The sequence below is a fragment of the Balaenoptera borealis genome, assembly GCF_965194805.1.
Source record: "Balaenoptera borealis genome assembly, chromosome: 9".
Taxonomy (NCBI): domain Eukaryota; kingdom Metazoa; phylum Chordata; class Mammalia; order Artiodactyla; family Balaenopteridae; genus Balaenoptera; species Balaenoptera borealis.
The window spans coordinates 14,666,214-14,689,714 of record NC_138873.1 but is presented as its reverse complement, the minus strand read 5'-3'; the positions used below and the strand labels follow the sequence as shown (position 1 = coordinate 14,689,714).

The 23,501-nt window shown below is 38.3% G+C and overlaps 1 long non-coding RNA gene across 1 annotated transcript in view; it reads left to right on the top strand.

Moving 5' to 3' along the window:
• The window catches only part of LOC309634955, an 84,344-nt gene extending 61,758 nt beyond the window's left edge, over positions 1 to 22,586 (top strand). The window contains exon 3 of the long non-coding RNA XR_014248525.1: positions 11,242 to 22,586. This is a non-coding gene — a long non-coding RNA (uncharacterized lncRNA). The remainder of the gene's footprint in view (positions 1 to 11,241) is intronic.
• The last annotated feature ends 915 nt before the right edge of the window (positions 22,587 to 23,501 follow it).

Below are 23,501 nucleotides of genomic sequence, written 5' to 3'. Positions count from 1 at the left end.
GGGAGAAGAGTAAGCTGGGATGAAGTGAGAGAGTGGCATGGACATATATACACTACCAAATGTAAAATAGATAGCTAGTGGGAAGCAGCCACATAGCACAGGGAGATCAGCTTGGTGCTTTGTGACCACCTATAGGGGCAGGAGAGGGAGGGTGGGAGGGAAACGCGAGGGTGAGGAGATATGGGGATATATGTATTGCTGATTCACTGTGTTATAAAGCAGGTATTAACACACACACACACACATACACAGAAGACCCCTCCAGTGAGTTCCAGAATCTTTTCCCTTAACAACTGTGCATTATATGGTCAATTAATTAAGAAAATTAAAAAGGAACTGAGTAGGTAAGAAAAAAAGCAATAAAATGACGAGTTTTGCTTCCCCAGGTGTTAGGATTTCTTCCATACTTGTGTTAGATTCTAGAACACTCATATCATGTGTATTGTCTCCACAAAGGGATGGGCCAGTTTGTTCACCCTGGTTTTCTTGGGCTCACGATACTTCTGTCCTCCACTGGATGCCTCCACCTTCCTCAATTATTTTCCCCCACATGTTCTATTGATTACATATTCATTTGGGGTAGTTGGGTTATCCCTTCCATTTTGAAACTGTGAGACAGTTCCCATAGTTTCCAACTTAGTATGAAGCTCTTCAATTAGATTGCTTTTCTTATAACACCTCAGCTCATACCAGTGCAGAAATGAGAATTTTAATTTGTTGTAGGATTGAGAAGTTATTTTGGAGCATAGGGGTACTTTAAGAAAGACAAACTGGTATTTAAATAATGCAGCATTTTCCTAGGCTTCTTTGGACAGCCAGTTGGCCATGCAAGAGACCTGACTGCTTGTGAGAGGATGAGAGGGGTGATCGTGTACAAGAAAGATGCAGAAAAAGAAGTCGGCATAATCCAAAGTCAAGTTCCATCTTCTTTGTGGTCCAGATTGGAGCTATCACTCCAAGGATCACTGAAGGGCATTTCCCCCTGAGCTGTCTTTGGAGGCTGTGCCAGTGGCTTCAAATGCCAAGTTGTGACCACCTCAGCTGCTATAACAAGGTTAATTTATGAGAACTGGAGAGGAACTGCCTTGCTTCTAGCTGACCAAGTCCCACCTGCAGCTTGGTGCTCCCTTGGTGTCTGAAGCAGTTCATCACTCTTGCCCTGCCTGGCGAGGGGGCCTCACAACCTGGGTGAGAAGGCTCAGGGCTTTTTGCTGCACATTTTGGCAGCTTGCTGCTGTCTATTTAGGGACAAAGCTGAGTTCCAAAAAATGAAAACAAGTATAAACTGAAATGAAGTCTAGGTCCCAATGGACCTTTGGATGATATAACAATAATTGGCTAAAATAAAAACGTTTATAAAGCAGACAGTGAGCAGACAAATTATAGCCTCTGACCATTCTTTCATTAGAGGAGAATCCTATCTTCCACGATTGTGTTATTTTCGGGATAGCTGATAGCTAGTAGAACCAATCCAACATCTACAGGTTTTTTTTCAGAGTTCTGGACTAGGTTTCTTAGCATAATGCATTGTTGTGATGCTCATGGTCTCCAATTCTTTTCGCCAAGCCTACTTCATCAGCCCCCTGGTGTCCCGCAGATTTTTGAGGCATTGGAATCCTAGCAACAGATTTTTCATTTAAGTAGGATCGTCCTGATCACCAGCTTCCCACAGGCTGGTAAAAGTTTTGTGCTGCTTCTGAGCACTCACAGAGCATCCCTAGGGTATTTTTTTGTTGAGCCTGCTCTTCCACCAATTTAGTAGAAAAATATAACTTTCTTGTGAATCTACAATCAGGTGTCAAAACAAGACGGCCTTCTCCTAGGAGATAACACCGCCTCAATGGGGAGGTGGTTTTTATTGGTTTATTTGTTTGTGAGTATGATTTTTGTCTAAGGGTATGAATAATAGAAAAGCTCTTTAACCTTTTTAAATTTGGAAGGCCAAATTGATAGTAGTCCATTCCATTCCAAGAATTTTCTGATTATTTTTTTAATTCACTGTCCCTCAAATCTTTATATATATGTATATATATATATATATATATATATATATATATATATATATATATATATATTTCAGCGACATGTAATAAAGTAAAAGTTGAAATGTATACTAGATCATAAACTTGAGTTTTTGAAAGATTTCCCCCCTAATTCTAAAACTAGAAACAACAATATTAAATATTTACTATATTCCAGGTACTGTTCTAAGCAGTTCACTTCTATTCGCTCATTGAACCCACAATAAACTTTTGCTGTGGTAACTATTATTATCCCCATTTTACAGACAGGAAAGTGAGGCACAGAGAGGTTATGGAACCTGAACAAAGTCTCATCACAAGTAACAGCGTAGGCATCTGAACCCTGGGAAGTCTGGCTTCACAGCCCATGTTGCTAATAATGGAGCTGAATTTAATGTAGAGAACTTCAAAAACATGAAAAAACTTCCCATTTCCCCACCATTTAAAGATACCTGGTAAATGGAAACAATTAAAACTTAGCTATACACACATGTATAAAACCATCATGTTGTATACAGGGAACTTATACAATGTGATATGTCAATTATATCTCAATAAACCTGGAAAAAAACTGAGCTGCATTTACTTTCTGAATTTTTATGTGCATATAACTTAAAAAAAGATAGTTTTTTTGCACATACTGTTTTGTACCCCACCCCTACTTTCCTACTTTCCCATGTCAAAAATCATTCTTCTTGATTATGATTTTTTGCTGCATAATGCTTCATTGTATGGAAGTACATAATTTACATAATTAAATTTCTTATTAAAAGACATTTATGGTATTTCTTCAGTGACCCATTGGTTGTTTAGCTTCCATGTGTTTGTGGATTTTTTGCATTTTTTCTTGTAGTTGATTTCTAGTCTTAAATCTTTGTAGCCGGAAAAGATGCTTGATATGATTTCAAGCTTCTTAAAAATTTATTTGTTTTGGGACTTCCCTGGTGGTCCAGTGGTTAAGACTCCACACTTCCACTGCAGGGGACACGGGTTCGATCCCTGGTTGGGGAACTAAGATCGTGCATGCTGGGTGGCACGGCCAAAAAATTTTATTTGTTTTGTGGCATTGCATGTGACTTATCCTGGAGAATATTCCCTTGAAAAGAGTATGTATTCTGCTACTTTTGGATAGAATGATCTCTCTCTATATATCTATTAAGTACATCTGGTCTAATGTGTCATTTCAGGCTAGTGTTTCCTTATTGATTTTCTGTCTGGATGATCTGTCCATTGATGTAACTGGGGTGTTACTATGTGTTATCAATTTCTACCTTTATGTTTGTTAGTATTTGCTTTATGTGTTTAGGTGCTTCTGTGTTGGGTGCATATACGTTTATAATTGTTATATCTTCTTGTTGGATTGATCCCTATATCATTATGTAATGTCTTTCTTTGTCCCTTTTTACAGTTTCGTTTTAAAATCTATTTTGTCTGATATAAGTATTGCTACCCTGGCTTTTTTTGTGTGTTCATTTGTGTGGAATAACTTTTCCCACTACCTCACTTTCAGTCTGTTTCTGTTTCTAGATCTGAAGTGAGTCTTTTGCATGCAGAATATATATGAGTCTTATTTTTGTATCCATTCAGCTACTCTATGTCTTTCGATTGGAACATTTAGTTCATTTACATTTAAAGTAATTATTGGTAGGTATGTACTTATTACCATTTTGTTGATTGTTTTCTGGTTGTTTTTGTAGTTCTTTTTTTGTTCCTTTCTTCTTCTTTTGCTCTCTTCCCTTGTGATTTGATGATTATTTTAGTGTTATGTTTGGCTCCCTTTCTCGTTTTTGTGAGTGTATCTATTATAGGTTTGTGGTTTCCATGAGGTTCATATATAACAAAATATGTAGATATAGATATATTTATAGATACATATAAATTTTTTAAAAAAAATTTGATGATCTCTTAAGTTGGAACACATTCTAACAACCCTGCATTTTTCCTCTTCCTCCCCCATATTTAATGTTTTTGCCATCATATTTGCATCTTTTTGTTTTGTGTATCCCTTAACTACTTATTGTGGCTATAGGTGGTTTTACTACTTTTGTCTTTTAACCTTCCTACTAGCTTTATAAGTGGTTAATCCACTAGCTTTAGTGTATGTTTGCCTTGACCAATGAATATTTTCCTTTCATAATTTTCCTAATTCTAGTTGTGTTCTTTTCTTTTCCACTTAGAGAAGTCCCTTTAACATTTCTTGTAAAGTTAGTGGTGCTAAACTCTTAGCTTTTGCTTGTCTGTAAACTCTTTATTCCTCTTTCAAATCTGAATGATAGCCTTGCTGGGTAGAGTATTTTGGCTGTAGGTTTTTTTCTTTTATCACTTTGAATATATTGTGCCTCTCCCTTCTGACCTGCAAAGTTTGCTGAAAAACCAGCTGATAGTTTTATGGGAGTTGCCTTGCATATAATTAGTTGTTTTTCCCTTGCTGCTTTTAAGATTCTCTCTTTATATTTAATTTTTGCCATTTTAATTAGAATGTGTCTTGATGTGGTCCTCTTTGGGTTCATCTTGTTTGGGACTCTTTGAGCTTCCTGAACTTGATGTCTGTTTCCTTTCCCAGGTTAGTGAACTTTGCAGCTATTATTTCTTCCAATAAGGTCTTTGTCCCTTTCTCTCTTTTCCTTCTGGGACCCCCATAATGTGAATGTTAGTATGCCTGATGTTGTCCCATAAGTCTCTTAAACTATTCTCATTTTTTAAAATTCTTTTTTCCTTTTTCTGTTTAGCTTGGGTGATTTCCACTACTCTGTCTTTCAATTTCTTGATCTGTTCTTTGTATCATCTAATTTACTGTTGATTTCTTCTTGTGTATTTTTTATTTCTGTGATTGTATTCTTCAGCTCTGTTTGCTTCTTTGTATTTTCTAACTCTTTGTTAAACTTCTCACTGAGTTCATCCATTCTTCTCCTGAGTTTGTTGAGCATCTTTATGATTATTATCTTGAGTTCTTTATGGGATAAATTGCTTATCTCCACTTTACTTAATTCTTCTCTGGGTTTTTGTCTCATTCCTTTGTTTAGGACATATTCCTCTATCTCTTCATTTACCCTAATTCTCTGTGTCTATTTTTCTGTATTATGTAGGTCAGTTACAATTCCTGATTTCATAGAAATGGTTTTACGTAGCAGGTGCCCTATGGGTTCCAGCAGCACATGCCCCTGTAGTTGCCAGAGCTATACGCTCTAGGGGTGTCCCCTATGTGGGCTGCATGGGTCCTTCTGTTGTGGTTGGGCTGACTGCTGTGGGTGTGCTGGTTGGTCACCAGGCCCTGCCTCGTGTGGTGGATGCTGGCCTGCTGATGGGTGAGGCTGAGTCCCAGCATGACTGGTTGCATGGCCTGGGGAATCCTAGGATTTTGGTGGCCTGGTGGTGGGCAGGATTGAATCCAGGCATGACTGGCTGTGGGGATTGGGGGCCCCAAGACTGGTGTTGGCTTGCTGGTGGGTGGGTAAGCCCCCAGTGCTAATAGGCTAGAGGGAAGACTCCAATATACTGCTTGTCAGCACAGGTGTCCTCGTGGTAGAATGAGCTCCCCAGAATGGCTGCCTCCAGCTTCTATGTCCCCAGGGGGAGTCCCAGTTACCTCCTGCCTCTCTGGATAGTCTCTAAGATTGGCAGGTGGGTCTGATTCAGGTTTCTTTCAGATTACTGCCTCTGTACTGGGACATGGAGTGTGTGCCCTTTCAGAGCAGAGTCTCTGTTTCCTACAGTCCCCTGGCTGTCTTGTATTCAAGCCTCTCTGGCTTCAAAGTCAGTCATTCCAGGGGCTCGTCTTCCCAGTGCAGGACCTGTGGGCTGGGGAGCCCAATGTGTGACTCGAACTCCTTGCTTCTTGGGACAAACCTCTGCAATTGTAATCATTCTCACCTTTGTGGAGTGCATACCTGGAGGTGTGGGTCTTGACTATACTGCGTCTCTGCCCCTCCTACCAATTCATTGTGGATCCTTCTTAAATCTTTAGTTGTAGAAAATCTTTTCTTCTAGTCTTCAGGTCATTCCCCTAGATAGTTGCTCTATAAGTAGTTGTAATTTTAATGTGTCTGTGGGAGGAGGTGAGCTCCGGGTCTTCCTACTCACCATCTTGGCCAAACCTCAGGATATGCACATTTTAAGTTCCTTGATTTATATTGTCAATTATTCTCCAGAAAGATAGTCTCAAGTTACATTAATGCTAGCAGTCAACAAGAGGGCTTATTTTCCTGGACACTGGATGCATCTAGGTTATTATTCTTCCTATTTTTTTTATTTAATAGACAAAACAAAAGAAAAAAAAATCTCATTTCAGTGCATATTTTTTGATTTGCAAGAAGTACAAAAATTAACAAATATTTTATTTATCCCTTGAATAAGTATATGTGGTTCAAATGTTAAAGAAACAAAATATTATACAGGATGAGTACCTCCAATACCTGCTTCCCAGACATCCATCAGTAACTCTCTCAGGAGGCGACCACTCTAGCATTTTCTCAAGTAGCCTCCCTAAAATAATTATGTACATATAAGGAAAGGCACATGGAAGTAAACACGTTTGTGTGTGTGTGTGTGTGTGTGCATGCATGTGTGTCCTTATTTTTTCCCCGCACAAACAGAAGCACACTATACATATTGTTTTGCCCCTTGCTTTTTTCACTTAACAAAATATCTTGAAGATTTTTCCATATTAGTAAGCAAAGAGCTATCTTATTATTTTTAATGTCTACATACTACTGCATAATAAGGAAAAAGCTGCAAATATTAACATTTGTTTATTGTCTATGGGTATTTCTTCTTCTTCTGCAATTGCCTGTCAATATTTTTTGAGCCTTTTGTTATTGTGGTTTTTTATTATTTTGGTTATTGTTTATGATATGTAAAACTTTTTTATGTAATGAAATTACCAGCCTATTTGTACTAAATGATGCAAATTTTATTTCACATTTCATTGTTGGCCTTTTAATTTTGTTTTATGATTGTGGGTTTGTTGTTGTTGTTGTTGTTTGTTTTGGTGTGGCTACAGAGAGTTCTTTTTATATAATCAAATCTATCAATCTTTTCGGTTTGGTTTGTGAATAATTTTCCTGGATGATCAAAGCCTTCAACTGTCCCTTTGTTTACTTGGATTCTTTTGACATAGAATCATGGGATTTGGACTAGAAACACCTTAGAGTTAACAGAGGAAAAATTTCCAGTCAGTGCAAAAGCCCCTATAGCAACACTGATAGGTACAGGTCTTCCTTTGCTTGAATGAATCAGGGGCCCAAAACTCACCACCTAACAAAACGCATTCCATTGGCCAGCTCTGTTTTATAAAGCCTTTTACTGAATAAAGCTTTAACGTATCTCCTTGAATCTTCTGTCTAGTTTTGTCTTCTTAATAAGCACAAAACAGATTTATTTTCTCTTCTACATAAAGTCATTCAATTTTTTTTTCATAATGTATTCCTTTTTATTATTTTTTAAACAATCCATATTTTAGATGTATTATTTAATGTTGCAAGAAAAAACTCCAAATAGTATGGAAGTATTACCTTATGGTAATGAATATGTGTGTTTTTACCACCTTAAACATTTTTAAGTGTACAGTTTGCTTGTTTTAAGTGTGTTCACGTTGTTGTGCAGCATATCTCCAGAACTGTTTCATCTCACAAAACTGAAACTCTATAGCCATTAAACAACTCACCATTTCCCCCTCCACTCAGCTCCTGGCAACCACCATTCTACTTTCTATTTCCATGAATTTGACTCCTTTGGACACTTCATGTAAGTAGAATCACACAGTTTTTAAAATTTCTGATTGGCTTATTTCACTTAGCATAATGCCCTCAAGGTCCATCTGTGTTGCGGCATGTGACAGAATTTCCTTCTTTTTTAAGGTCACACAATATTCCATTGTATGAATATACTATAATACATTTTGTTTATTCCTTCACCTGTGAAAGGATACTTAGGTTGCTTCTACATCTTGGCTATTGTGAATAATGCTGCTATGAACATGGGTGTGCAAATATCTCTTTGAGACCCTGCTTTCAATTATTTTGGATATGTACCCAGAAGTGGGATTGCTAGATCATATAGTAATTCTATTTTTTGAGGAATTGCCATACTGTTTTCTATAGGAGTTGCATCATTTTACAATCCCACCAACAGTGACTAAGAGTTCCAGTTCTTCACCAACACTTGATATTTTCTGGGGTTTTTTTTTTTTGGATAGTAGCCATCATAGTGGATGTGAGAATCAATTGTTTTGAATAACACATCTATCAGAATTTGTTTTTTTAAAATAATGTCCAAGTAACAGTTCTCCAATTTCATGTATTCCATAAAAGCAATATTATAAATTAGAATGGGTCCATGAGTACTTATATTTGGAGGACTTTTGTCTCTTATGGGTTGGTTCTATTTTATATATGTCTCATTTATAAAATAGTTTCTATGGGCATAAGCTGAAATTCAGTGTCTGTGGTCAAAGTGGGATTAATTTGAATTGAACTTGATTAAGGTGAAATGACTTTATTAGCTTCATATTGACTTGGGAGTTGGCGGTGGCTAAAGAAGGTACTGGGACATTAGATTAAAGAAGGTACTGGGGCAGTGTTGAAACCTGGTTTACCTCCTGCCTCTGTTAGGTTAGAATATTAGTGCTGCTTTCAGCACTCAGCAGGTATTTCCTAGTGTCTTAAGGCAGCAGGACACTTCCCACCATTTTCAAATCATGGAATATAGGCTGTTGGTAGAGATTTCTCTGTCGTGAATCCCTTCTAGTATTTCATGTTTTATCTTATTCATAAGATGAGGCTTCACTGAGTCTTGGCTTCACTGTCCTGGCTTGACCACTAGGTGATTTGGGGTCAAGTTTCTCAATCTTGGTAATTGTTAGATTTTTAACCTTTTAAATAAAGATAATAATACTTGTACCTACTTCATATTGTCATGAAGGCTAAATGAGATAAGGCATGAAACGCATTTAGCAAAGTCCTTGGCATGTAAGTGTCACATAAACATAGTGTCTGTTGATGTTGTCATATCTTGTAATCATACTGTTGAGGCCAATCAACCTTTATTCTCAAGACAAAGTTCTAAAACCATGGTGTGGCTCTTTTTCTAGGGTAATTTTACTAGCTCGGATATCCTCTGTTTATCTTCTGGGTAGATGGTTTTTCTTTCTTTCTTCTCATGAACGTGAAGGGATTCCAAGTCCAGTTTTGATTGCATATTGTCAAACAAAGTGAAAAACAGCTGTTGTCAGGATTATAAAAGTCTTCGCTGTGCCCTGTGTGTGTGATATACCTCAAGGATTTGTTTTCTGCTAAACCACTTTCCTTTACTCTCAAATGATAAGTCCATACAGGCTATAACCCCAAACCTCTTTGATCTAATTTCCAAAATATGACCATGCCATAGATTAAATAGTTTATTTCGCCTTGTTGTTCATGCTCTGACTTGATTTTGAACTTCTGTCTTTACAGGCATCATATTTCAGTTTCTTCTGGCAGAAATTCTTTCCGCCTTATCTTTTGGTTTCATCTGTTAGCAATCTACCCACAATCATCCACGACATGGTCCTCATTTGCTGTCTCTTCCCTGCCTTTCTCCTTCTTTCCCTTCATCCCTCCTTCTATCCCTTTCTCTCCATTATCCACTCACACATACTTATTGAGAAGCTACTGTGTGAAATGCACTGCACTCCTTAAGATCTGGACCCGGGCACTGTCTTTGCTGGTTCCGTCACTGCAGATCTAACAGGTCAGTTGAGATTTATGGCTCTATTATCACTAGGTTCCCCTATATTTGTTGAAACAAATATTCTCTGAAGATAGAAGAGAAGATATTCTCTGAAGATAGGCTGCTTCCCAGGCCCTTAATCCCCTGTGCTGTCCCGGAGCTGACAAAATGTGTCCCCACCTCTAAAAGCTCTCACCTCGGCCTTCGCCTCTGTCTTGAACTTCCTTCTTATTCTCCAGGAACATTCTTCACATTTCTTAGAGCTTCCTTAGTTAATTTTTGATAATTTTTTTCTCTCTCTCTATTTTTAAAATGAAGCAAAGTATCATCAGAACTTGTTTCTGGCCTGTGCATGTCTATGGCTGAGTTAACAGGTTTTTTTTTAATCTGATGCCCAAGCGCTCAGAATTTGGTTCACTCTGAAAATTTCCCTTTAGTCATTTGCTTAGCATTTCTACCTCTTCTCCTTAAACTCGAGGCTTTATTTTGAAAATATCGAGGCCGACGTTCGGCTCTTCAGGTGGGTGAACGTGGCTAAGTCCGCTGATGGGTAAGGCTTTCCTCTACTCTACTTGCTTTGACCACCTGTGACATCTCTAGAGGCCGCTGTCAGCAGAAATGGGGCTGCTGCTGTAGCTGTGTCTGCCTCCGGCTAGCCAGGTCCCTTTATTGGGAGGAAACTGTTCCGTTTCTGATAGGAGCGTGAGAGGAGGGTCTGGCGTTCACTGCTGTTCCCTAGCAATCCACAGCAATGTCAATTTTCTCTCCTCTGTGCCCTGATGGCAATCTTTCCATTATCACAATCATCTCCTCCTCCTCTTCCCTTTCTCTTCTGCTTCTTTTTCTCTTCTTCCTCCTTTTCCTCCTGGTGACTTTATCAAAGCTTACCTTAAGTGTTTCTCACTATAAAGCCTTCGTATTTTTAGAATAAACTTCATTGAATCCTCCTCTGTGCTCTTACGCTTATCTCTCTGTTATAGCACTTATAATTTCGTATTATAGCTCTCTCTCTACCCTGCTCACCCGTGAGCTCATACAGGGTAAATGCAGGGTATTATTAATATCATTTCCTTTAAACGTAGCAGAGTATTCATGCTGAGCAGATAGAGCAGGGTGGTTAAAAGCACCGACTCTGGAATGAGCCTGCTGAGAGCCATATCTTGTCCCTGCCAGTTCTTAACTGTGTAATCTTGGGCAAATTGCTTAACTTCTCTGTGCCTCAGTTTTTTCATTTACAATCTGGAGATAATAATAATGATGCTTAGAACAGTTCCTGCCCTACAACATGGCCAGTTAAATGTTTGCTACTGTGTGTTAAATTCAGTTTAATAGAATCATTATAATCAAGTTCACCAGTCATGTATTTAGTGAAGGTGTGTATGTTGTACATCGATGGTCATTACACCTAGAATAAGGCCAAGTATATAGGCATTCAATCAATATTTTTGAGTGAATGCATGAATGTGCTGGGCATTATAGACACAAAGAAATATAAGTCCTTATTTCTTTCTTTCAGATTTCACAGACTGATTGGGAATACAAAAAGGAGATAAGATAATATTTGAGTGCTACATGAATGCACCATTCATCTGTCTATGGACATTTGGGTTGCTTCTACCTCTTGGCTCTTGTGGGGAATGCAGCTATGGACATGGGTATGCAAATATCTCTGTGAGACCCTGCTTTCAGTTCCTTTGGATGTATACGTAGAGTGGGATTGTTGGATCATATGGTAATTCTATTTTTAGTTTTTTGATGAATTGCCATACTGTTTTTCATAGCAGTTGCACCATTTTGTAATCCCACCAAGAGTGGACAAGGAGAAGTCATTCATTTTTCAGCTGATTTTAAGGGAACATAAATTAGCTAGTTTTTTGTCTCTAATGTTACCATGTACTTCCAGTATGTTTACACCTTTAAAAGGTGTGTTCCTGGTAGGAAAGTATTAAACCACACTTTTTCATCTTTGTACATTTGTAAGAATTGCATAAACCAAGATGATTCTCAAAGAAAATGACTTTGTATTTTTTTAGGTCAAACTTTTGTAACCTGTAGTGTGCATAATTAAAATGAAGGTGGTTTATTTCCTTCTGGATTCTCTGAACTCTCTGTTAGCATCTTCCTAAACTCACTGAATAATCAAGTAATTCTCAGTCAGTGACTCCTATTTCTTGATTTAGGTTTTTCATTGTTTTCTGAACATTTCTATCTATGTATTTTGCTTTTTTTTAGATGTATCCCATTAGGATAATCACGAACAAATTACAACTTGAATGCCACCTGCCTGTGCTTTCTTTTTCAAACAGTGGAAGTGCTGAAGTTAATCAAACTTGTGGACCTCAAAATACAAGTAGATCAATCACTCTTGTTACTGATGGGCTATTGGCTAGTTCTTTATTACTCCAGGAAAACATGATTCAGTTCAACAAAAATATATCATCTCAATGAAAAGAGAACAATGAGTACCTCTTCCTCTTTTTTTTCTCTTGAGAAGTATGTAGCCCCAATATTTGATTGATTTATTTTTTTGTCTTTTTAAGTTTGTGCAGTTTGTATTATTTTAGACAGAGGCCACGAAGAGGATGATTGTTTAAAATTATCCCTGTAACAGCTATAAGAGGTTCCAATAATTTTATTAAATGGTTCATGATTGTTTTTGTGTTTTATAACAAACGTTATGTATTTTAATACAGAGCTAAACTTTTTACTATCTCAAGTTTATTTTTTCATCAAAAAGTCCTCTAGCTACCAGATAACATGACCAGATTACCTTTGATATGGTGGTTAAACTGAAGTGCTATATGCAATATAAATGAATCTGGTTGAGGAAGACTCAAGGTGAGGAAAGATACAAATTTGGGTGATTATATGCATTTGATTTTAAGTTTTACTTTGATTAAAAATATTATTAGAGAAAACATAATGTGTGGCAGCTCTTTTCTATATCAGACTTGGATTTAGATGAGGAGCCGGTAGACTAGGTCAAGTATACAGATTCTGGAGTCAGAGCATTTGGTGCCAATCCAGTCTCTGCCACTTGTGAGCTGGGTGACACTGGGCAAGCTACTCAGAGTCTCGCATTCTCATGTGTGAACTAGAGTTAATAACTGGTTGTTGTGGTGTTTAAATGAGTTAATATATGTAACTTGCTAGATCTATGCCTGTTATGGAGGAAGTGCTATGTAAGATTTTGCTACTGTTTCTCTAGCATCGGCCGTGAATCCTTAGGTTGTTCTACCTTCTTCATATTATCTCAGGCATCAGTGTTGTTGTCATCTGCCAAAAAATAGGTTTTTCTGTTTTACTGAGTGGTTTTAAAATGTGGACTAACCGAAGGTCTAAAATCCCCTTTCCTTTTAGTCACTTAGTAGTGCATAAATGGAAAGAGTGATGGATGGAACGTTTTGTACCCCGAAAGCTCTTAGACTCTGGCTGTATCAAAAGAGTCAATGAGTGCATCACAAATATATTCTGGGTGACTGTAAGAGCCTTTAATGCCTGAATCATTGACGATGCAGATGTGCTGCAGGAGGCAAACCCCTAGTAAATTGTTTCTTTTACCACAGAAATATTTCTGAGCCCAGAAATAGAACCCAGACTACTATTCACGACTATAGACTTTTAATTTTAAAAGTAGTTGCTGTTTTTCTTTTCTGTGTTTTGTTGTATATATATTATCTCACCTGGTCTTTACAATCATCATTTTTGAGGACGAGTATGAAAAGCCAATGTGATAATGTATGTGATAGTGCTTTAAAAACTTTTCCACAGCTTTATTGAGATATATTCCACATAAATAAAATTCACCTATTTAAAGGGTATACAGGGCTTCCCTGGTGGCGCAGTGGTTGAGACTCTGCCTGCCAAGGCAGGGGACACGGGTTCGAGCCCTGGTCTGGGAAGATCCCACATGCTGCGGAGCAACTGGGCCCGTGAGCCACAACTACTGAGCCTGCGCGTCTGGAACCTGTGCTCCGCAACAAGAGAGGCCGCGATAGTGAGAGGCCTGTGCACCGCGATGAAGAGCGGCCCCCACTTGCCACAACTAGAGAAAGCCCTCGCACAGAAACGAAGACCGAACAAGCCATAAATAAATAAATAAATAAATAAAATTAAAGTGTATACAGTTCAGGAGTTTTAATTTATTTTTAGTTTTATTTACTTATTTCTTTTTAAAAATTTATTTATTTTATTTTTGGCTGCGTTTGGTCTTCACTGCTGTGCGCGGGCTTTCTCTAGTTGCAGCGAGCGGGGGCTACTCTTCGTTGCAGTGCACAGGCTTCTCGTTGCGGTGGCTTCTCTTGTTGTGGAGCACGGGGTCCAGGCATGAGGGCTTCAGTAGTTGTGGCACAGGGGCTCAGTAGTTATGGTTTGCGGGCTCTAGAGTGCAGGCTCAGTAGTTGTGGCGCACGGGCTCTAGAGCGCAGGCTCAGTAGTTGTGGCGCACGGGCTTAGTTGCTCCGCAGCATGTGGGATCTTCCTGGACCAGGGCTTGAACCCGTGTCCCCTGCACTGACAGGTAGATTCTTAACCACTGTGCCACCAGGGAAACCCAGGAGTTTTTGGTATATTCAATGTATTATGCAACTATTACCAATCTAATTTTAGAACATTCTCAATTCCTGTATGTCTCTATGGAGTCCCATTCCGGACATTTTATATAAATGAAACAATACAACATCTGGTCTTTTGTATCTTATTTCACTTAGCGTAATGTTTTCAAGGGTCATTCATAGTGTAGCATGTATCAGTACTTCATTCTTTTTATTGCCAAATAATATTCCATTCTATGGATATAGTACATTTTGCTTTTCCCCTCATCAGTTGATGGACATTAGGGTTTCCACTTTCTGGCTATTGTAAATAATGCTGCTATGAACGTTTGTATACAAGTTTTTTGTGTGGACATATGTTTTTGATTCTCCTGGGTATATACCTAGGAATGGAGTTGCTGAGTCATACGGTAACTCTATGCTTAGCATTTTGAGGAACTGCCAAATGGTTGCAGAATTTTACATTCTTACTGTATGAGGGTTCCAATTTCTCCACATCCTGACCAACATTTGTTATTATCTATATTTTTGATTTTAGCCATCACAACTGATAAGAAGTGGTAAAAATATTTTTTTAATTGAGAAAAGTAATGGGACGGGGGGCGAGGAGGAGGTGCTATAGGTTTCTTCTCTTCATCTCCTTCCCAGATCTGGGTCAATGTTCCCCAACAACACTGACGAGCGTAGAGCCTTCAGTCTTCTGGGTGGCCTTGACCTACTTCCAGGTATTTTAAAAGGGGTATTTTGTAGTTTTCCTTTAGAACCAGGAGAAAGATGTCTCCGATGAAGAACATTTTCTGGGTTTCCACTGAAAAAATTTTTCATGAGCAGCTACAATTTTACCAAGCTTTCCAAAGTGCTTTTCCTTCAGAGTAAGAGACTACCCTGTTACCTCCTTGAAGTAGAAGCCCCTTCCTTTGGAACACTAACTCTAAAACCAGACCCTCTCTGACAGGTGTTTTATTTTGGCAACAAATGAGGAGCTATGGGATTTGAGAAGTCATTGCTAAGCAGGTCAGCTTTGTTCAGAAATCAGGTCTAATTTTACGACTTTTTTTTTTTTTAAATCACATTCTCTCAACTGGAAATCAAAAGTCAGGGTTCAGATTGTTCATCCTGCCTCTAGGCAGGATGGAACCCAAGATTTGTTCCAGGAGTCCAAGATGCATTTGAGGAGAAACCTGGAAAACTAACCCAAGTGGAGAAAAAAAAATGATTCTATTGATATGTGAAAAGCAATAGTAACAGGCAATCTTGATGCACTGCAATCTATGTAGTATAAATGGTCTCATCACCAGTCTTCAGACACTTAAAACAGTGTCCAATAGGTAAGTTAGGTATTTAAGGAAGCACGGTAATCTGCTATGTGTCAACATTAATGGGTTCAATTTTTGGCTGACCCTGACTTTGCCATATGACCTTGGGCAAATTTGCCTGAAATGGATGATATTAACTTCTTTAGGGAAAGGGTTGGAATTTCTTGTGAGTCATGATCTATGGGGTCCCAGCTATGAAACAGAAGAAGCATATGCTGATTTGTATAATATTTATATGTATTTGGTCCATAATCATACTGGCCATTTGAGAGTTACATTTTGATTATTTTCAAGTCATTACTTCTGGATTTTTCTCTCTTCACTTGCTCTCAATAATTCCCTTCCAATAACTCAGCTTACGCCCATAGAATGTGTCTAATGCAGACAGTAAGACACAAAGAGTCCTGGAATATGAATAAGAACAATGATGCACATAGGACATTTTTGTCTGAACTTGAATGTTTTATGAAATTATTGTTAGAGAGTAGAATTGGTAGAATCTACTGAAGCTGTAAATTTAGAAAAAAGGAAAGCATTAATATTTAAACCAGGAGATTTATGTGGTACTGGTAAATGTGGTCCAATTTTTAACAAAGTAATTTTAGACTTCTCATAACAAACATCCTACAAAAACACAAATGATGATATGAGGCACAGATATAACTTAGTTCGCAATATTTCCCCAAACTACAGTCTACCAGCCAGGCAGTACGGCACACTAGAGAGAAGGTAATTAAGAAAGTGCTAATAGCGTTTCCTTTTGTAGCCCACTCTACAAGGCATGGGGCTTGAAACAGCATATTATAACAGGGAGATACTTTACTGTAATAATGTTTTAATAAGAATATTTAATATGCATTAAGAGGTCCTCATTTTCTGGCAGTGCCCTTGTAGGTGACTCTTTAAGATTTCTGTCTCTATGCATTCTAACAAAGGAGTCGGCTCTGCACTTTGGTAGGCAGACTTTGCAGACGTGTAGCCTTGGTAAAGGAGAGGTGGATGGTGTATGTGTGCCCAGTGTGTTGGTGAAGCAGCACTACGGCAACAGTAGCTTTTAGCAGCTACCAGATTTGCTAAAAGCAGCCATGTCCAATTAGCAGTAAGTGCCATGCATCTGCAGTTACTAGGAATTCAATCTCTTTTGAGGCTGAATCTTAATGTAGCTTTATTTTTTTTTTTTTACCAAAAATAACAAAAACCTTATACTCTGGGAGAATAAAGAAAAATCAGCCATGGCAAAATGGAAGCACTCTGAAACGTTTTTATTGATTTAGAATATAGAGGGAAATGTAGAGTTAATGACATTTTAAAAACTGCATTATTTCAAAGTACTATTTTACTACAGTTTACTTCCAAATTTTGAATTTCCTCTTCATATTAATATTGCAGTTGTTTCCTTAGAAATTTATAATATTGCTGTGGGTTCCCTATTCATGTTTCCATGACTTTCTGCAAAATATTGTTGCCAGGATAATAAAAATAACAGTTCCAAAGACATAGAAAAAAGACATAGAAAACAAAAAGATGTTCAATTTCTTTTCAAGGTGTCAAATTCACTGCAATGGAAAAGAATACAATATACTACTAAAATGTTATTTTAAACGTATAGTACTTTTTTTTTTTTAATTTATGTTTTGGCTGCGTTGGGTCTTTGTTGCTGCACGTGGGCTTTCTCTAGTTGCGGCTAGGGGGGCTACTCTTTGTTGCAGTGTGCAGGCTTCTCTTGTTGCGGTGCGCAGGCTCAGTAGTTGTGGCGCACGGGCTTTGTTGTTCCGCAGCATGTGGGATCTTCCCGGAGAAGGGCTCGAACCCATGTCCCCTGAGTTGGCAGGTGGATTCTTAGCGGTTGGATTCTTAACCACTGCGCCACCAGGGAAGCCCAAACATATAGTACTTATTTAAAAATATTTTCAGCATTTATTTCCTTGAACATCTGATATCCCCCCCTTTTTTTTCCCTGAAAATGTTTGTTTACATTCAGAAAGTATTTCTGCAAGTTCTGGCAGTATAATATTTCTTCCTTGTCTTTCACTGCTTTCTCTTTTTTAAAGGATATCATAGGAGAAAGACATCTGTTGAGTTAAGCATTTTCTGGAACTGCTAGGTTCTAGTAAGACTAATGGACTAATAAAGTAATTACTTCATTGCAATTGGAGGGTATACCTTTCCTTTATTTTCCTAGTTCTTTTAAAAGTGCCAAGAACACCAAAATAATCAAATCTAATGTAGGACATGGTAACATTTATTTGCTGCTTATATTCTGAGATTTACCATAATGAATAAATGAGAAACGTTAAAATTGCAGCTTTGAAACATACTTATGAACTACTTGACATCTTCAACTGTTTATGTGTTTTAAGAGTTAGGATTGGGATATCATGGCAAGAAGATCCTATGGACTATTTTGGTTTGTACTGCCAACCGTTCAGAATGAGGCAATTTCTATATACACAAACCAGTTTGGAAAGTTATGCAAATAGGAAGTTATCCTCAAAATTGGTTGAGTGAATTTTAATACGTTAGTTGCTGACCAATATCATTAGTTGAGGTGCATAGATATTGCCATGGTGTTTATTTATTAAATGTGTACAATTATTTAATGTGCATACGTTTGGCTGGACTTTATCCACATGGAATTTCTAAATCTTGCAGTTTCTGATTTAACCTGTTTCTGTGGAAAATAACGGAAGCACATGGTCAGTTAAGCCCGCCTCCTCCAGCTTCTTCTCTCTTTTCCTCTTAGGTATCTTTGCCCTTGCCTGCCATTCCTTTTGCTCACCTGTTCTTCGAATCCATCATATTTTGTCAGTGACATCAAATCTGCTGCTCTGGGAATATGTAGAATTTTATGATGCTCAAGATCAGATTGATTGTGATAATGCAGAGGCATCAGATATTGCAAGGGGATGAGAAAGGGGAGTGGTCTGAGATGCTCACACAAACAGAGAAAACCTTCAGAATTAGCTGGAAGGAGAGAGACAAGGGGAAAAAAATCCCTCAAATCAAAATAGTTAAAGGAAATATACATTTTTGCATTCCAGGTATGATTTAGAAAAAAATAAAGTCTAATTTTAATTAAGAAAGAAAATCGTCTGTGATTTCCGAAGTCTAAGAAGCAAAAAAGTATCTGTACTTCATGTGAAATTAAACCAGCCATTGTGAGCTAAGCAGTGATACTATTAAGTCTGACTGTCATTATAGAGAGAATAAAACTCTCTCTCCTTCTCAAGTAATATTTATGAAACAAAGGACCACTGAAGATGATAAAGGTTTTCCCCCTGAGATCTAATTATTTAGCCAAAAACTTGATCGATTTCTTTTGTTCAGGTTAGTGGGCCATATTACAACAGCACTCAGTCCTCGTTGCCCTGACTTGGCAGAATCACTAAACCCAGTATCCATTTTCAGCCCTTATTTGATTTGACCTGCCTGTCAGGCAAACTTGACCCAGTCGATCACTCCCTTCATCTGGAGACTTCCCTTCACTCCAACATACTCTGCTCTCCGGGTTTTTCTCCTTCTAAACTGGCCACTCTTTCTGTCTCTTTGGCTCGTTGCTCCTAATTTCCAGTCTCTCAAAGTAGGAGCTCCCCAGGATCTGGTCCTTGGACTTCTTTTCTTGGTCTCAGTCACATCTGGTGTCATGGCTTTAAATACCATCTATCACCCTCTCTCTCCTTGAACTCTAGACTTGTCCCTGCCTACTTGACCTCTCCACCTGGATGCCTAAGAGGTTTCTTAAACTTATCATGTCTGCAAACAAACATGCCATCTTAACTTATGGCAAATCCTTCCTTCTGATTCTCATGCCAAATACCATGGAGTAATTCTTAACTCCTCTCTTCCATGCTCTCAATCTAAACACCTGAGAATCCTGTTGGCTTTAGAATAAAAAATACATCAGAAATGTAACTACTTCCAATCACTTCCATCCCCATTGCCCTGGTCCTAGCTATCACTATTTCTTGTGTGGAGAGTTGTAGCAGCCTGGTAACTCGTTTCCCTGCTTCTGCCTTTTTTGGTCATGATCAGTCAGTTCTAGCACTTAAAATGGAAGTCACATAATGTCATGACTTTGTTTGAAATCTCCCAATAATTTCCACTTTCACCCAGTAAAAGCCAAACCTGTCTCCCACCCCTTCTTACCTCTTTGCTTTACTGCTTACTCTTACTTATCCTGCTGCAGACACACTGGCGTCCCTAGTACTCCTTGAAGCATTGGACATGCCTCTGATCTAGAACTTTCACATTTGCTCAGACACATGGCTTGCCCTTCATTTTCTTGAGGTCATTTTTCAAATTTCACTTGGGGCAAGGCCTTCCCTGACCACCATATTTGACATTGCAGCCCTCTCCAACTTTCCCCCTCTTCCCTGAATATACTACACTCCCTTCCTTGCTTCATTTTCTCTCTTTATCACCTTCGAACCTATTGTGTACTTTACTGATTTATTTTTCCTTCTCCCTGAACTGGACTATAAGTTCTGGGAGGGCAGAGTTCTGTGTTTTGTCCATTGCTGCATCCCCAGTACTTAGAACAGTGTCTGACACATAGTAGGCATTCAACTGATGTGTTTTGAAAGAATTGAGAGTAATAAATTATGATTGGTCAAAATCAACTAGGTGATCTCATCGTATATCGTGCCCTGATTGGCGGAGAAGGGAAATACGTGCGTGGTGGGGGGGTGGAGGAGCTGCATGGAGCCATACTTGGCATCAGGGTGAGAGTTCACATCAAAATGATCTAACCTCCCTACGTGGTGGGTCCTATTATCCCCTCCTGAGTCAAATCAAAATGGCTCGACTATGCCTTTTACTAGTGCTGAGGCTATTTTAGCATTCCACTAAAAACCATTTAAAATACAAAAACAAGGCTGTACTACTTTAACTCTGACCTTAGAAGACTCTCAGTTTTATAACAGTTTAGAGAAAATGTGGAAAGGTTGAATATGTTTGCTGGCCTCAATCTTTTTATTACTCATCTCTATAAAGAGGCTTTTAGGGACATATTAAAAAGTTTCCATCTCTCTTGTCTCTTGCTTTCCTTCTCATCTTTCTTCATTGCACCCAAACGGTCAAAAGCAAGACCCTGAGAGTCTGGAGGAAATGTGTTATGGTCAGAGCAGACTGGGGTGGAGCTGGCCTAGAACCTTGGATCCTGCCCTCAGATCGGCTACTCAAGTTATAGCTCTCGAACAGAGTGAGCTCACGCGTGTTCCCTATTACCAAGAACTCACTAAGCTGTTGTTTCCCTCAGAAGGAGAAGTTCTCATTTGGAAGCTTTATGTGTTTGCGTCTTCTCCCACGTGTTTCTCCGTGTCTGACTAGATCTAAGATGAAAGCTTTGGTTCTGAGATCAGGTGCCACACCAAGAGGCAAGAAAAGAGATAGCAGAGTGTGGTGTATTAAACTGAGAAAGTAGGTAGTTTTCTAGACAAACTGAAAGCCAGAAATGACATCATCTTGTAATAGCTTTCCTGTAATAAGGCAATGGTCTGAACTTGAGGAACCTGTTAAAGTCTGCTTCCAAACACAGAGGCCATTTCTAGGGCTAGATGTAGAGTGGTATGTACCCTCAGTTCTATTCTGAAACAAGGCAGTTTATAAACAATAAGGTAGCTGATAAAACCACAGGAATAGAAAGCTTTGCAAAATCTCCAAAAACACTGGGAGTTTTAAAGTTCAATGTTCATGCCATATGAATGCTTTTTAAAAATTTTTATTTTATTGAAGTTTAGTTGATTTCCAATGTTGTGTTAACTTCTGCCATACAGCAAAGTGATTCAGTTATACATATACATATACATTCTTTTTCATATTCTTTTCCATTATCGTTCATCACAGGATATTGAATATAGTTCCCTGTGCTATACAGTGGGACCTTGTTGTTTATCCATTCTATATATAATAGTTTGCATCTGCTAATCCCAAACTTCCAATCCATCCTTCCCCCACCCCCTCCCCCTTGGAAGCCACAAGTCTGTTCTCTATGTCTGTGAGTCTGTTTCTGTTTCATAGACAAGTTAATTTGTGTCATATTTTAGATTCTACATATAAGTGATATGGTATTTGTCTTTCTTTTTCTGACTTTCTTCACTTAGTGTGATAATCTCTAGTTCCATTCATGTTGCTGCAAGTGGCATTATTTCATTCTTTTTATAGCTGAGTAGTATTCCATTTTATATATGTACCACGTCTTCTTTACCCATTCCTCTGTCGATGGACATTTAGGTTGTTTCCATTTCTTGGCTATTGTGAATAGTGCTGCTATGAGCATAGGGGTCATGCCATGTGATTTCTTGGTAGTTTCATGTCTTGGCTATTTAGCATTCTTTAGAGACACCTGCTTGATAAAAATAGAGCAGGAATTTTTGGCCAGTTTTGTTAGTTATGGGCTGGTTTGGTTTTTTTTCCTAATAGAAGTAGCAAAATACATGCTAAGAAACAAACTACTTTCATGATTATAGATGCCTCACGGGGCCTTCTTTCATCGATGGAGCTTAAAATGCACTTATCTCTTCAGTTCTTTTTTATGCATTTATTTAAGTCTTCAACCTGTTTGTTCTTCATAAATTATTCCGTAATACTTGAACAGGAGCAATGATAATGGTGCATTTAGAATCATAAAATGACAGCAGGTTTGAGCTCCAGGGGACTTCAGAAAAAGCCTAGCCCAGTTGTTTATTTTACAGAAGAAGAAGAGGGAAGCCAGGTGGTGACTCGCCCAAGGTCTTACACTGAACTGCTGGCAGAGCTGGGCATTATGAAAGCTGCCTCTCCTAATCTCTCAGCTGTTCTTCTTATTAAATCACAAAGAGGTTATTTCTCAAAATGAAGAAATAACATAAAGTTATTTCTCAAAGTAGCCTTTCTGTATTTTTTGGTCACGTGGGAAAATAAAAATTATTATGAACTTTGGAGTAACAACAACAACAATGACAACAACAAACTCATCAAGACATATTCTATGGTCTAGAGAACTCAAAACAAAACCAGAATATTCCTGTGACTTCCATTGCATGAGCCAATATGGTTCTGCTAATATATTAAAAAAACTGTGTTTATAAGTTAGATTCTTTTTATTGTATTTAAATATTCAAGGAATTTAAGCTATGTTAATATTTTCCTGGCACGCCCGGCCCTGCATGCCATACCGTGGAGTTTTGTGCTGCAGAACACCACCTGGTGGCTGATATCTAGACAATGGATATCTTGGGACCCATTTTCATTTTTGATGAAAATGGCACAGCGTGTGGCTCCACTTGGTAAATATTTCTGATGCTGTAAATCTGGTGCCATACCCAGGTAGAAATGGCCCTTACTCAGGGTCATTCTCAGTGAAGTACAGCCTCATTCCTCTCATCATCAGAATTTGGGTCCTTCTGGGACTTTTCTTTATCAGAACTGGAAAAGGTTGGTGGAAATCTGAAAGTTATAAAATCAGTAAAAACTTTAATCAAATGTGTCTGAATCCATGCTACAAATTAAGCTATGTAGAGTTTACAGAAAACTTTAACTGAAGCGTACATACCTATGTGTGAACAAGCTGTTATCAGGGTTCACCACATCATGTAAAATCTAGGTGAGTCTGGCACAACCCTCAATTTGTGAAGACCAATTTCTCTATGCCTTCAATATACACATATTCCCAGAAGACTTGTTTAATTACTTCATTCAATGCGGGTCATTTTACTGTCCTGCATGTCTTGTCCACTTTCCATACTGAGTGGAGTCTGAGGGGGAATTTATTCTCTTCCTTTGATTTCCACAAAAGACCACCCAGACAAGACCCTGTAGTTACTGCCAGATTTTACCAAAGAAGAAAGCGTTTACAGCACAACAAACAAGCATCTTGCAATAGAATATTAAATATCCCTCTTAAAAATTTCTTGTCCAATTCAGACTTC